This window comes from Martes martes, assembly GCF_963455335.1.
Source record: "Martes martes genome assembly, chromosome: 7".
Taxonomy (NCBI): domain Eukaryota; kingdom Metazoa; phylum Chordata; class Mammalia; order Carnivora; family Mustelidae; genus Martes; species Martes martes.
In genome coordinates, this window is record NC_137894.1 from 70,669,441 (window position 1) to 70,681,940 (window position 12,500).

A 12,500-nucleotide genomic window follows, 5' to 3' on the forward strand; every position below is an offset into this window, starting at 1 on the left:
GCTGGCTGCAGAAACTTCTTCCTAGACACATTGCCAAAGGCAAGGGAAACAAAGGCAAATTGGAACTATTGGGACTGCATCAAGATGAAAAGCTTCTGCACAGCAAAGGAAACAATCAACAAAACCAAAAGACAACTGACAGAATGGGAGAGGATATTTGCAAATGACATATCAGATAAAGGGCTAGTATCCAAAATCTGTAAAGAACTTACCAAACTCAGCACCCAAAGAACAAATAATCCAATTAAGAAATGGGCAGAAGACATGAACAGACATTTCTGCAAAGAAGACATCCAAATGGCCAACAGACACATGAAAAAGTGCTCAACATCACTCGGCATCATGGAAATACAAATCAAAACCACAATGAGATACCACCTCACACTAGTTAGAATGGCTAAAATTAACAAATCAGGAAACAACCGATGTTGGTTGGTAAGAATGTGGAGAAAGGGGAATCCTCTTATACTGTTGGTAGGAATGAAAACTGGTATAGCTACTCTGGAAAACAGAGTTTCCTCAAAAAGTTAAAAATAGAGCTACCCTATGACCCAACAATTGCACTTCTAGGTATTTATCCAAAAGGTACAAAAATAGTGATTTGAAGGGAGCACATGCACACCAATATTTATAGCAGGAATGTCCACAATAGCCAAAATATGAAAAGAGCCCCGAGGTCCATCAACAGATGAATGGATAACAAGGTGGTATATATATACAATGGAATATTACTCTGCCATCAAAATTAAATCTCTCCATTTGCAATGATGTGGCTGGAACTAAGAGGGTATTATGCTAAGTGAAATAAGTCAATCAGAGAAAGACAGTTATCATATGATTTCACTGATATGTGGAATTTTTTTTTTTTTTAAAGATTTTATTTATTTGACAGAGAGATCACAAGTAGGCAGAGAGACAGACAGAGAGAGAGGGGGAAAGCAGGATCCCTGCTAAGCAGAGAGCCCGATGCAGGGCTCGATCCCAGGACCCTGAGATCATGACCTGAGCCGAAGGCAGAGGCTTTAACCCACTGAGCCACCCAGGCGCCCCTGATATGTGGAATTTGAGAAATAAGGCAGAGGATCAGAGGGGAAGAGAGGGAAAAATGAAACTAGATGAAACCAGACAGGGAGACAAACCATAAGAGACTCTTAATCTCGGGAAACAAACTGAGGGTTGCTGGAGCAGAAGAGGGTGGGGGGTGGGGTTTGGGGTGGCTGGGTGATGGATGGTGGGGAGGGTATATGTTGTGGTAAGCACTGTGTTTTGTGTAAGACAGATGAATCACAGACCTGTACCCTTGAAACAAATACTACATTATATGTTAATAAAAAAAATAGTCTCCTATGGACATTAAAAGTGAAGTGAGCATTTTATTGAAGAACTGACTTCAGTGAGCCATAGTTGGGTTATTATCATTTGGCTTCCTCATAACCTTCTGGGGGAAGGCTTTCCTAAGGACACTGAGTGGCATGCTCTCCAAAGTAGATTCAGAGGCCATGAAGTTGTAGAACTGCAAACATACTGAGGCATGGCTTCTTTGTTTGTGCTCTTCAGAGCTTTTGTTCTCATTTCTGTTATTATAACTATCATATAATATTATGATATTAGGAGAGCCATCTCTCCCTTATTGCAAGCTCCTTGAGAGCAGAGACAAAATCTTATTTATCTTTTTATCTTTAGCACTTTGGTTGGGATTGGACCATGAAACATGCTCATCAAAAGTGGGTTGAATGAACAGAGTTGGGGCTAATCTCCTTATTTTCATAACACTGAGATTTTCCCAAAGACACAAGTGAGTCAGTGGCAGAGTTAGGACAAGAAATGACTTCTGATTTAAGGTTCTTTCTTACATTCCCTTTTGAAGAAATTTACTTGGAATGGAGTCTATACTTTATTTCCTTAAAGTCTTCCTGGATCACCTTATTTAAAATAGCAACTCCTCAGTCCCATCATCTGTTTCTTACTATCTTATTTTTCTTCATTTATCACCACCTTTCCTCTCTTCTTCCCTCCCTCCCTCTCTTGACTCTTTCTTTTCTTCCCTCCCTCCCTCTCTTTTTTCCTTCCTTCCTTCCTTTCCTTCATTGTGTAGCCGCCTCCAGCAAGGTAAAGTTTTGTAACAGTGTTTTGCCCTCTTGTGAACTGCCATATTCCAAGCATCTATAACAATTCCTGAAACATAGGAGGACTTAATAAGTATTTGTTGAATTAATCGAATTACTTTGACTATACAGATTTAGGGAATGCAAAAATAATTTGATAGAACCCAAGTTTAATATCAAGAAAACTATACATCTGTTGCATAGCACTTGGTATTAGAAAGCTTGATCTCAAACGATGCTGGCATGCACTCTGTCTGGCTTTTGGCCTGGATCCCCTTCTGAATATGTGTAAATGGGCATTGAGCAGATGGTTGGAGGGTTATTGTTGGGATAAGCCCTCTATGCAGTCAATTTTAGGGGTGGAGGTCACTGAAAGTGAAGTTGAATGTCAGAGTAGCCTTTGTCTTCATATACCAGCAGCATCTTCAGAAGATGAATGATGTACCTTTTTTTATTGTAAATGTTTTCTTTCTTTTTTTAAAGAAATCATTCTGATAGAAAATGTCAAGTAGCAAATACCACTCCTGACAATTTTCCTTATGCATTGTACACTGAGCTGGGTGGTTGATAGAGAGGAATTGAGGTCCCAGGAATGGCTTGGTGAGAGTGGAAACAAATAGAGCAGGGAGGAAAGCAGCTTTGTAAAGAGACAGTTACTTCCTCTCCCTGCTCTTCATATCTGACAGAGCTACAGATGAAAAGGGATTGCCCAAATTCAGCCCTCTTTTCCCACTCTCTGCTTGGTTCTAGTCTGCCCTCTCGGTTCTCAGCTGGTGACTTCCACAGTTGTCAGGACTTAGCTAAGTGGCTCTAAAAGCTGTTGAGGGAGCAGTGTAACCAATCTCACCAGTCTCATCAGTCTGCCTAGGCAGACTGAGCTGGGATTTGGGCCCAGACAAGGTAAGGCTTCCCCAGTATCACTACACAAGGATTGATTGTGAATAGGTGCTGGGATTCTTTTTCTTCCTTTTGCCTCCATCCCTAAAACCTGACAAGAGTCTATTTGTGGGATTTACACAAATCTAATGTTTGGTGCTTTGGTTGGCTCATTTTACTGTTACTCCTCAGTTAAATTTGTTCTCACATATGGTAACAGGAGAATATTATTCAAAGATACTTTAATCAATATCTTTTCATTGTAAACATTGGTAGTCAAAAGTTCCATCATCTAAATTTATTTAAACAAAATATGAGTCTCTAGTACTTTAAGACTTCAGCATTGGGTGATATATTTCATTGCTAAGGAAATTAAATTAACCCATGAGTTTTTGCTTTATTTACCTACTGTATGTGCCTAACACTAGGGTAGGAACCTTAGTATTCATGAATATCCCCGTTCAGCAAGGGGACTCAAAATCTCTTTGAAACTTGGGTGTATCCACCTCTATATTCCTCACTGGCGTAGGGTTAACCTATATCTCTGTTGTATAGCTGAGAGAATACATGGATACACCTTTGTGCCTTTATTCTTACCAGCTCTTTTTGTCTAGAATGCCCTCTCCTTTCTTCTGGCCTCCAACAGAGATATAGAAATAGTCATTAAAATTGTATTTGTTTTTTTCAAAAGTTAGGTCAAAATTAACCTCATTGGTAGGCTTTCCTTGGTATTTCAAGTTGGTAATCTGACTGGAGATGCTTGGACCATTCCTCTTCTTCAAAGGCTGGAGGCAATTTGACAATATGATAAGTTTACCCAGTTGGTCAAAATCCCCAACATTCTCTTGGGCAATGATTAAAGCAGGGGTTGCCTACTAGGTTTAAGGATTGTCTGAGGCCCAGCAATAGCTTGGTCCCATACATCAGGTCAACAGTTTTCAAAGTGGGCTAAGGCTCAGCTGGATTGGTGAAAATCAGCCTCTCTGGAGGGTGCACTCAGTCCTTCTACATCGGACCTCAGTCTTTGCGGTATCATAGCATTTTGTGTCTCAATTATAAGACACTTCAGTTTCAACTTCATCTCTTTCCCAGTAGATCATAAACTCCTTGAGAAAAGGGAGACATTATTGATGTTTTTCTTCTTCATAGTGTTTTTTTCCCTCTTTTTTTTCATAGTGTTTTATACACAGTGGACATTCACTGTTTGTCAAAAAATATATAAATAAAGATAGTCAGGATTCAAGGGTCTGCTGAGATCCTTTGGTGCCCCTATTGGGAGGTTAATAAGACATTTTTCAGATAAGGTAACAAGACCAAGAACGGTGTGGTGCTGTGTTCAGGGCTGATGATTTGTTTCTGATGGAAGAGTGAGAATGAAAGTCCACCCGGTCTCTTGACTATCCACTCCATGAGTTTTTCCATTGAATATCCTCCTGTTCCTGGGAACATGTACTCTTGTGTGTGCTGAAGATCAAACTTGGAGGTTAATAAGACATGGAAGCCCTAGAGCTGTTGCAGAGTTAATCCTGCGTATAGTGGTAAGGCAAGATTATAAGGAACAGTATTGTCTTCATTTTTAGAAACTTAGCTTCTGAGGTTATATCTTTGAGTTTGAGGTTGAATCTGAACAGGAACTGGGGCTCTATCAGGAGTAAAAAAAAAAAAAAATCAATGATTTAAGCAAGCTTTAGAACTTGGGACCAAAAACTGAAGACTAATTGCAAATATAACCTCTAGGTACTTTAAAAGAGGAAGTCCTAATCTCATGGATGTATTTAAGAGACCTTCCATAATAGATAGAAAATGATACCCTATTTCTTTGATGACCTTGAATACCAAATCACTAAAGCTCAGATCTTCTGAAGCCCTTTCTATACTTACCAGAATTAGTCATTTCCTTTTCTGTTCTTCCTTATACTCTGTAGCTCTGTTATGGGCCTGCTACTGAATTTATATACTGAATTTATACCCCCAACCTTAACATTGGTTTAGCTCCATAATTGTCCTACTTTGTAAAGTTCTGGAAGAGGTCTCAGTCCACCTTATTTTATGGGAAGAAATGACTCAGCCAAGGTCAGGAAGCATCTGGGACCACAGCTCACACATTCCTAATCTTGATTCTAGTCTTCATTTTATTTTCTTCTGCTATACCCTAAATGTTTGTGCCCTTCTCACCCAAATCCTAATCACCAGTGGGTTGGTATTTGGAGGCGGGGTCTTTGGGAGGCACTTAGGTCATGAGGTTAGAACCTTCATGAATGATATTAGTGCTCTTATAAAGGAGGCCCCAGAGAGCTCCCTCATCCCTCCTATAATTTAAGGATACTACAGAAAGGTAACTGACTGTGAACCAGGAAGTGGGCCTTTACCAGACACTGAATATGGACTCAGTTCAGTCAAGTCCACTTGATTTTAGACTTTCCAGATTCTAGAATTATGAGAAGTAAATTTCTGCTATTTATAAGCACCCCCCCCCCCCAGTATTTTGTGATAGCTGCCCGAACAGACTAAAATAGAAATTGATATTGAGGGGAGTTGCTGCTGTAACAAGTAACTAAAAATGTGGAAGTGACTTTGGAACTGGGTGATAAGTATAGGCTAGAAGAATTTTGAGATTCGTAATAAAAAAAGAGCCCACATTGATGTGAATGGACCCTTATAGGAGATTCTAGTGAGGACTTGGAAAGAACAGAGGAAAGCTGTGGAGAAAGCCTCAAACTTCTTAGAGAATATCTAAGGAACCCTAAGCAGAGTGTTGCTAGAAACATGGGCAGTGAAGGGCATTTTCATGGGATCTCACACAGAAGTAGGGAATGTTATTAGAAACTGGAGAAAAGGGGGCGCCTGGGTGGCTCAGTGGGTTAAAGCCTCTGCCTTCGGCTCAGGTCATGGTCCCAGGGTCCTGGGATCGAGCCCCGCGTTGGGCTCTCTGCTCGGCAGGAAGCCTGCTTCCCTTCCTCTCTCTCTGTCTGCCTCTCTGCCTACTTGTGATCTCTGTCTGTCAAATAGATAAATAAAAATCTTAAAAAAAAAAAAAAAGAAACTGGAGAAAAGGCCATCCTTGTTATAAAGTGGTAAAGCACTTGGCTGAATTGTGTTTGTGTTCTCGTGTTTTGTGGAAGAAAGAACTTGTAAGTAATTAACTTAGATATTTAGCTGAAGCTGTCTATCTATCTATCTATCTATTTTTAATGGAAGTATATTAGATATATAATATTATTTTAGTTTCAGAGATAGAGTGATTCAGCAACTATAAAGATTACAAAATGCTCACCCTGATAAGTGTAGTTACCATTTGTCCTTTTGTAAGCGCAGTGTTAAATATGAGACTTGGCTTCTCCTGACTATTTATGGTAAGACATGAGAAGAGAAAAACGACTTAAAGAACGATTTTTAAGCAGAGAGGAAGCAGAACTTAAAGATTTGGAAAATTCCCAGCCTGTCCACATAGTAAAGAAATGAGAAAGAGTATCTGGAGAGAACACTAAACGGGTGGGCAAAGCACCTTTGATAAGATTAGTCAGCCATCTAAACAGAAGCCAGGAGCTATTGTTCAAGACAATGGAAGAATATAAAGGAGGAGCAGTCTGTGCCTATGGGACCTCTGCTGCCTGCCCAGCACCCATCTCTGTTTCTGTGCCTATACTCCTTCACTGTGTTCCTTGGCCATTGCATGTGCCTCTATGGTAGGCCCCAGTGTTGTGTGAGCTGTACCCAGAAGAGTCATGGGAACATAGCTGCCTCTACCTAGATTTTAAAGGATGGGGCCTCCAGGCAGAATTTAGGGCTTGGGTCTCCAATCCTGGAGAGTTGTGGAGCCTATGTACAGAGCTGCCTCAGGGCAGGGCTGCCCAAAGCTATGGGTGCCTAGCTCGTGCCTGGCAAATCTGCAGAGGCAGGGCAACCACCCAGTGGGTCTGAAGGTGATACTTCTGTCCCATTGGGCTCAAAGGCAGAGTATCTAGTCAGGATTGTTCCAAGCCTTAAGAGCTCTTGGAATTTGCCTTGCAGTTTAGATTTACTTGGTGTTTGTTACCTCTTCTTTTCTATTTTTCTCTTTTGAAATGGGTGTATCTATCCTGGGCTCATCCCACCACTGTCTTTTGGAAGCACAAACTTGTTTGGTTTCACAGGTTCATAGTTGGGGAGGAATTTTGCCCCAGGATGAATCAATCATACCTTGAGTTTCATCCATATCTGATTTAGAGGACATTTAGATGAGACTTTGGACTTGGGCTTTAGAGTTGATGCTGGAATGAGTTAAGACTTTTGGAGCTATTAGAATGGAATCAACTTATTTTGCATGCAAGAAGGACATAAATTTTGTAGGGACAGGAATAGAATTCTATAGACTAAATATTTATATCATTCTCAAAATTTATATGTTGAAATCCTAAACAATACAATGGTATTAAGAGGTGTGGCCTTTGGGAGATGATTAGGTCATGAATGTGGAGCCCTACTGAATGGGATTAGTGCCCTTATACAAGAGGTCCCCAGCACTCCCTTGCTCCATCCATCATGTAAGGACACAGAAAAAAGATGGCTGTCTATGAACCAGGAAGTGGGCTCCCACCAGACACTGAATCTTCTAGCATCTTCATCTTAAACTTCTCAGCCTCCAGAGCTGTGAGAAATTTTCTGTTGTTTATAGGCCATCCAGTTTGTGGCATTTTGTTATAGCACCCTACATGCTTGAAAACCTCTTCTTAAATGGACTTCTTCAATGTTCTCATTGGCTGTGGGTGCTGTTCTCAAGGACGTTAGAGTTTTAAACCAGCCCAATATAATTTTTTGACTCATGGCTTTGAATAAACTTCTAGAGTCCTAAGTTAGAAGATGAGAGACAGAGGAGAAACAATGCCTCTTCCTTGACAATCCCAAATACCTAAAGAATAGAGGTAAATGACTGAAAAGTCAAAATCGAATTTTGTAAAAATCTTACTTATTTAACTTAAAATCAGCTATTGAATACTTTATTTTATTTTATTTTTTTATTTATTCATTTGACAGAGAGAGACACAGTGAGAGAGGGGTAGTGGAAGAGGGAGAAGCAGGCTTCCCACTGAGCAGGGAGCCCAATGTGGGGCCTATCCCAGGATCCTGGGATCACGACCTGAGCCGAAGGCAGATGCTTAATGACTGAGCCACCCAGGTGCCCATGAATACTTTAGAAATAAGAATCCACTTCATTAAAAGACTTGTTGATTTTTCAGTGCAGTGAAAGTGCTATAGTATTACCTTGTTTTTATGTGCATCCTGAATAACATATTTTTTCATGCTTGGATATGTTCTATCCATAGAGTTTCAGAAAAGTAAGCTTCTTTGAAAAAGGATTTTTTTGTGTGTGTTGACTTTGCCATATAGACAGTCACCTTGTACCATACATTTGGTTTAAGAGCAGAATGTTTATTAGTTTTTTGAAGATAACCTTTGGACAGAATTACTTCCTGAGCATATGCATTTAGCTGAAAAGATAAATGTGTGGTCAGAAGCCCTTGCCCACCTCTGGTTAAGAGTTTTTGTTAATGGTATTCCAGGTAAGGGTCCTGTCTGCCTCAATGACTCTTATCACTACTTAAAAATGAATGGCAGTTAGGTATTGTCCATATGGAAAAAGCAAGCTTTTTGTGATGAGTACATTTGGGACTAAGATGCATCTTTATCACCCTTTTTCTTACCCCTTCCTCCTTTAATGGCTCACTGAGGTGATTTAGCCCAGCTCTTCAAGACCACCAATAAAGTTATTCTGGACTCCTCTCCCACTGTGGGCTTCTTCGAACCTTTCTGTGCTTTTCTGTGGGCTCCTATAATTGGATCAGACGCATTGCTAAGACTTCATGTCTTTTTTTTTTTTTTTTCTAAAAGGCAAAATATCGTAACACTCAGACATATATCTACATGTGTGGATCAATTAAGTAGCAAACTGGGACTAGAGCTGACAGACCACAGGGAACAAAGCTTGATCCAATAGCCAATTTAGGACAAGCAGGGCAGAGCACCCTAGGCGGAATATGTGGGCTCTTGAATGTTCTAAATATTCAGAACATTTTATCCTTCCATACTCTTTTTTGAAATTATAGTCAGAGGTGAAATAATAAGAAAGTCTTTGGAGAAAGACTCTTGAGACAATATTTCAGAAGTTTAAAGTACACGTAAGTTGTTCTGAATTCTCATTACTGTGATAATAAAACTCTTAATGAAATTTCTACTTGCCCATGTCGATGTGCTAAGTGTTGTGGGTCTTCTAGAAAGATCGCCCTAATCCCTGGAATTTCAAACAACCTGTTACCTTCCTCTTGCCCTCTAGAGAATAGTTTACCTCTCCTTATTACAAAGTTGTAATACCATCTTCCTTTTTTCTCATGGATATTGAGGCTCTTTATTGAACTTGTTTGGTGGTTTATGTATCTTGGATAACTGTCTCATCTGGATTATAAATTCCTCCAAAGTAAATTTACTCTAAGACCTCAACTCTCTAATTTAGTAAGAGAGTAGAATTAGTTCCCTTGGCTTAATACTTTCTGATGCTGCAGGGCGAGGACAAATTTGATGGTAGATTACTGAACCATCAGAAGAGAGGATCCTTTTGATCCATCTTATCATAGCTTCTTTTCTTTTTTTTAAAACATTTTAAAACTTTTATTTATTTGACAGACAGACTCCCTGCTGAGCAGAGAGCCCGATGATGCGGGGCTCCATCCCAGGACCCTGGGATCATGACCTGAGCTGAAGGCAGAGGCTTTAATCCACTGAGACACCCAGGCGCCTATAGCTTCTTTTTCTTGATACTTATCTGAATTCTCTATAAATATTGAATTGGAGGCCTGTATTTAATAACATGTTTTAAATATATTATGGAATAATTGCATTGTTAAGTGTCATAAACAAAAGTAGAAACTAGACATAAACATATCTGTGGGAACAAAGTCTAAGGACAAAGCCCCTCTCTTCCTGGATGTTGCATAGTAATAATAATTGTGATGATTAATATGCTATTATTAAACATTGTAAGTCAAACACTGTTCTGTGTGTTTTCAATCTGCTATGTCATTTAATTCTTACCACAACTCTATGGTCTATCTTCTATTATTAGCCACCTTTAGGAGAAAGTAAATTGAAACTGATGAAGGTCAAGTGGTTTGCCCAAAGCCACTCAGGCCATGAGTGATGGAGCTGGGATTGGAACCCTGACTGTCTGGCTCCAGAACTCTTGTTCTTAACCACTAGTCAGCATAACTCTATTTTTGCTAGTAACATTGAAATGATAGGATCTGTTAAATTTATTTATTTATTTTAGAGAGAGAGGTGGGGGCTAGGGGCAGAGCGAGAGAGAGAATCCTCAAGCAGACTCCCACTGAGAGGGGAGCCCGACACAGTGCTCGATTCCAGGACCCTGAGATCATGACCTGAGCTGAACTCAAGAGTTGGATGCTTATCCTACTGAACAGGGCACGTGGGTCAGGTCATGGATCCTAGGGTCCTGGGATCAAGTCCTGCATTGGGCTCCCTGCTAGCAGGGAACCTGCTTCTCCCTCTCCCTCTGCCTGCCAATCCCCCAGCTTCTACGTTCACTTTTTCTCTCTCTCTGTCAAATAAATAAAATCTTAAAAAAAAAACCCTACTGAGCCACCCAGGTGTCCCCATGTTGTCAGTTGTATAGAAGTAAAATTGTGTGTAGGCTGCTGGCACATTCTAGGTTGAATAGCATACTGTGATTGTTTAAGAGATCAGACTTTGGGATCAGGCCACAGTAGAATCCAGTTCTGCCCCTTAGGAACTGGGTGACTTGGCTAAGTTATATAAACTCCATGAGCTTTCATCTTGGAAATGGGGAAGAAGATAGTAGTACCTGCCTCATAGGGTGCTGCTGGGTAATATTTGCAAACTATTTAGTACAGGACTCGGCACAATGTAAGTGCTTCCTCGACAGTAGCTGTTATTCTTGCCAACAGAGTCTTTGGATTTGGCATGTGAAACTTCAACCGCTCTAGCTTCCATGTTTGGCTCCACTGGTAAGAAAGAGGCATTAGCCCTCTCTTCCCTGAAGAAAGCTAGGACTTCCTCAGTAAAAGGTACAGTCTCAGTCCAAGGGAGAGTTTGCATCTGTGCTGCTCAAAGGTAACTCCACCTTAGAATTACCTGGGGAGCTTTGAAAATTCCTGATGGCTGACTACACCCCAGAGGATTAAATCAGAATCTCTAGGATGGGACCATGGCGTCAGTATGCATTCAAGTTCCCCAGGTGAATCCAACATACGGCCAAAGTTGAAAACGTTTCTGGTGACTGAAAGATGATCCCAGATGCTGTCCTTCAGGAACTAGAGCACAACACACCTGGAAAATGCAGGAGTCAGAGAGGCTAAAGAAGATTGTAACTGTTTTCAGGCACTCTTCAGTGACCTCCAGGTACATTGTATGAGATTGTCTGAATTTCCTGGATGGACCCTGTGGTTGAGGTACCACTTAGTAATCTTATGCTCTGGATGGAAAATTCCAATAAAAATCCGTAGATTTTAGTCCATTTCTACATTTTCAAGTTTGAACATATGATAGGACATCTTGGGGCCTCAGTTTCTCCAGCACAATAGGATGTGTAGGGTTCTCTGAACGAGCAGCTGCTGTTCCGGTCGATTGTTGCCATGAAAGCATGTTGCGACCAGTGTGCTCAGATTATCTGCTTTCTCAGGAGAAGCCAGAATTCTGTATTTCTGTGTGATTTTCTTCGTTTTTAAATGTTTCCAACTATTCTAATGTTGTAATACAGACAAATAATGATTGATTGCTCAGTTAAAAACTTTTCACCTTATTGACTTTTGAAAAAGTATACCACCTTTTGGCTTCCTCCCTTTTTCTGTGTGTATATAATAACTTTTTCACCTGTATACACATTATACAAATGCCTTCATGAGAAGTGGTATTATTTTTACATTACAGCTTTAGGCAAAAACACAGTTACTAATGTATCTGATCTAGTAGTTTCTAGTTAGTATTGTAGGGAGTGAATTTGAATTACACTTCACATGTGGATGAACCTAAAATGTTTTGTGTTGTGTACGAGTGCCAAGTGGCAGGTAGCACCTTCTCCCGACTCTCCAGCAGTTGCATGTGTGTTATTTCCACATTTTGAAGTACTCTCTTATTTAGCTTTTCTTTTGCCCAGAGGGTGTTTTTCAGTGTTATAACTTTATTTTCAAGAGCAGTTTGAGTGCAAGATAACCATGAGCCCCCCAAAGGTTGAAAAATTGATGAAGAAAATGATTCAGAAAGAAGGAAAAAAATGAGTACAATAAACTTTCATCACATTCACATTATATTTTATGTGAAAACTATATTTTTTCACTTTTAAATTATTGTTCATCACCTATATACTTGTTTTTATTGTTCAGTTGCTATACTTTTTTTTTTCTTTAACCTGAGATATTTTGGGCAGTTCGGTATTTTGATTTGGGATGGAACACATCACATTTTTTTCTATTCAAATGGATAGGAAAACATTTTTTTTTCACTCAATGGCTT